Raw genomic sequence first — 4057 nt, forward strand, 5'->3', positions numbered from 1 at the left:
CCTCCTCGAGATGGTCCATCCAAACATATGCACTATTGTTTTAAATGTTTTTGCTCTTTTTATCCTTTTGCCTTTTTGAGGGGCCCACCACCAAGCTCCCAAATAAAATCACACAGGGAGGCCTATTCTTACTAATGAATGCTCAACCGTATCTTGGCTTGCTTCTAGCCAGCTTTTCTTATCTTAAACTATCCCATCTATCTTTTGCCTCTGGGATTTTCCTGTTCTCTTCTTTAGATTTTACTCTCACTCCGTGGATGGCTGTGTGGCTGGCCCCTGATTTCCTCCTCTCCTTGTTCTCCTGTTGCTCTCTTCCTTGGGTTCGCCTTCTATTTATATTTTGCCTGCTGGCCCCGCCTATCCTTGCTCCTGCCTCACTATTGGCCGTTCAGCTCTTTATAAGGACCACCAGGTGTTTTAGACAGGAACAGTAACATAGCTTCACAGAGTTAAACAAATGCAGTATAAAACAGAAGTCACACACCTTAAAATAATATTCCCCAACAATGCACTTCACTACAGCAGCCCACAGCGACAAAGCCTCTTCTAGAGGGTCCCTTTTTGGGTCACTTCTGATCTGTGCTCTCCGGCATCTGTACACTCCAGTCAATATTCTGACATGTGTGGGTGAAGTAGAATGCCCCAGCCCCTCCACTGGGCTTCTAGCCCTATCTGCCCCTTCAGGGAATCTGGGCTTCTCTCCAGGGCAGCTCAGCCTAGGAGAAAGAGGAGAGGAAAGACATTTGCCTCCTCACAATACAAAATTAAGGTGAGGGGATTTTTCTACAGCTGTTATTTCCAATATTTACTTATTTATTGTTTAATTTTGTGTGTACATGTGTATGTTATTTATTTATATTTATGTGTGTTTCTGTACATGTGTATACATATGCATGCCTGTGAAGGCCAGAGGACAACTTTCTTGACTTAGTTCTATCCTTCTGCCATGTGTATTTCAGGGTTTGACCTCAGGTTGTCATGTTTGGCTGAAAGCCCCTTAACCTGCTCAGCCATCTTACCAGCCCTGAGGTTCTTATAAAGACACTGATATCATTCCTGATGGCTCCACCCCCATGACCTGATCACATCTCAAAATTTCCACCTCTTGATACCATTGTATTGGGAGTAGGTTTCAACACAGGAAATTGGGGAGGGCAGTCCATTTCAAGAGCACTGGGGTAATGGGGTCTGCAAGGCAGTCACAAGTGTGTGCTTAACAATGGCCTTATCTCTGAAGATACCTGAATGATGGATAGTTTTAACTGTTAACTTAGCATCCACCTAGAATCACACCTGAAGAGTCTCAGGGTCTGGAGAGCTGGCTCAGAAGTTAAGAGTACTTGCTGCTCTTGTAGAGAGTCTAGGTTCAGTTCCCAGTAATCATATGGTGACTCACAACCATCTGTAACCCCAGTCCCAGGGGATCCAGCGCCCTCTTTTGACCTCTGCAGGTACTACACACATGGTGCACATACATAAATGCAGGCAAAACACTTATACATATAAAATAATCTTTACAGTCTCAGTGAGGGATTATCTAGACTAGGTTGGCCTGTGGGCATGTATGTGGGAGATTGTCTTATGTTAATTGAAGTGAGAAGACATGCCCACTGCGGGTGGCACTATTCCCTATGCAGGATTAAGGCTGTGATATGACTGACTCCTGCCACAGTGGCTTCCCTTCTATGATGGACTGTAAGCTGGAACTATGAGATGAGCCAAAACCTTTCTCCTCTGAGCTGCTTTTGTCAAGGTGTTTTATCACAGCAAGTGGAAATGACAGTAGGACAACCTGCCTGCAGCTTGTTTTGAGGCTGGCTCCTGGCATCTCTTTGCGTGTCCTCTTCTTTTGCCAAGTTCCCATTGTATTCTAGATCTTGGAGACAGGTCCCAAAGATGAAGAGCTCTGATGGAAACCTCTTACATTGCTTCAAAGACTCCCCACTCCAAGTGAAGACTTCACAGATATTAATTTGGGGAACTGTTGGGAGTGTCCTATGGATGGACTGGTTTCCACACAGATAGTCCACACCAAGGCTGTTGATTAGACTTTACTGGCCCACCCAGGATTTTCTATGGGTTTGTCCCCACACCATCACTATATTATCCACCTGTCTGAGACCTCTTGGCTCTAGATAGAATCTGGGCCCAGGAGCTCACAGGAAGGTGAACCAGGCCACAGACAGCTTAGTACCCCTAAAACTTCATGGATCATCTGCTGCTGGAACGAGGAGCCTGATCTATAGCCTGGATGACATCAGTGACAGGACTTGTCCCATGGAGTCCAGTCCATTCTTCATATCCCCTATCAAATATCTCATAAGAGCTGGGCCTGGTGGTACAGATGTGTAATCCCAGTTATTTGTGAGGCTTGAGGCAGGAGGATGACACATTTATGACAAGACTGAACAACTCAGTGAGACTGTCTCAAAAAATTAAAGAGAGGAATGGGGGTATAGTTCAGTGGTAGAGCACCTGCCTAGAATCCCTCAGTGAGGGGCTGGGATGTGGCTCAGTGGTAGAGCTCCTGCCTAGCATGCAGGAGATCCTAGGTTCAAAGTTTTACACACACACACACACACACACACACACACACACACACACACTTTAAGAAAAAAAGGACTGTCAGGTGTGACATCATTTTACGAGGCCATCTGTGAATTTGTCATGGTGTTGCACACCTGCTATCTCAACACTCATGAGACTGAGGCAGGAGGACTGAGTGTTCCAGGCCAACCTGGGGTACATCACAAGGTCCTGTCTCAAAATCCCAAAACCCAAGAGAGCATCTAACTCAGCACCCTCTTCCTAGGTCCTGGGAAAAGCCGAGCCTCCCACTGTGGGGAAGGGAGGGCTAATCACCAGCTGCAGTGGCCAGCGATAGCAGAATCAAAGGCCAAATGCACAGGTGGGCCTGGTAACATCATTGTTTGGTGCTGGGGGAATGTCTAAAGCTAGGAGAAACTGGTTGGCCAGGAGCTGGGGGCTGGTCTCAAAAGGAAAGAGCACTACTAGCTTGAAGAAATAACTTTTATTTTTAAGTGGTGCTGCAGATGGGTCTGGTGAGGTCCACATCTGTCCCTGCTAGGATACTGGTGTTCACCCCCAGCCCCTTCAGCAGCTCAAGGGCCTCAGAGGGGGACAAGAAGTGGGTCTTGGGAGCAGGAGCCCCTAATCCTGTGCCTGGTAGGCCCTCATGAGGCCGCAGGTCCTCGGCCCCAGCTTCTGGACCACACAGCAGCCACCTCATGAGCCAGGAGGACAGCGGGGGCCAGCAAACGGGTTGTCTTCCCTCCACAGGCCTCTGTCTCCTTCAGTTTGGATCTCTGATGAAGAGTGACAAGTTTAGCTTCGTGGCGCTGTCAAGGGATGGGGGGAGTTCCCCAGCTAGGGCCCCTATGCTGTGGCCATGCCTAGGGAGGCACTAAAGTCCGCGAGAGTGGAGATTAACTGTCCTCATTGCATAGCGGGTCTCCTGGGAGGTCAAAGGATGCCGTTGGGCATCCAGTACTAGACCACGCCTATAGAACTAGCTTCCTTTCTACCACCCACCCAATTCTCTGATCCTTGTCATTATTCTGTCTCTGTATCGGTCTCTGCTTATGCCTGCCTCGATCCCTTTCCACAGGTCCCCACATTCCTCTCTTCCCACACCCACTAACCCACTACAGGCCGGTGAAAACCTTCGAGTACGCTTGGAAAGCTTTCCTGGAGGTCGGCAGCCGGGTGAGGGGCGCCATGGGCAGCAGGAAGCAGCAGAAACAGCAACACCAGGGATGGCCACATGACGCAGGGACAGGGCGCTGCGAAGGGATGCGGGGCTATCAATCAGAGGCCCTCCCTCCCTGCCCAGCCGTCCTCCATTCCCTCCCTTTTCTGCACGTCAAGTCCACCCATCTCTGGTCCTGGAAGGCCCGCCTTCTCACTTCCGAGGCGCCCTGTGTCAGCCCTCAGCCTGGTCAACGGTCTCCAACTCTCCAAGAACTGTCAGGTGCAGACAGTTGTGGCCCAGAGTGGCTCTGGAACTACTGGTCTTCGCGAGCCAGTTCACAAGTCC

General features: G+C 49.3%; 1 long non-coding RNA gene across 2 annotated transcripts; it reads right to left on the reverse strand.

Annotated features, from left to right (window-relative positions):
- Window positions 1-3016: 3016 nt before the first annotated feature.
- LOC121141817 lies at window positions 3017-4049 on the reverse strand. 2 transcript variants are annotated; one of them, XR_005878750.1, is made up of 3 exons: window positions 3927-4049; window positions 3663-3803; window positions 3017-3326 (listed from the first exon to the last, which is right to left on the reverse strand). It is a non-coding gene; the product is annotated as an uncharacterized LOC121141817 (long non-coding RNA). The 2 variants fall into 2 exon arrangements; XR_005878751.1 differs by having other exon boundaries at window positions 3684-3803; window positions 3927-4048.
- Between the last annotated feature and the right edge of the window lie 8 nt (window positions 4050-4057).

This window comes from Mesocricetus auratus, unplaced genomic scaffold (genome assembly GCF_017639785.1).
Source record: "Mesocricetus auratus isolate SY011 unplaced genomic scaffold, BCM_Maur_2.0 Super-Scaffold_100008, whole genome shotgun sequence".
NCBI classification, from domain to species: Eukaryota; Metazoa; Chordata; class Mammalia; order Rodentia; family Cricetidae; genus Mesocricetus; species Mesocricetus auratus.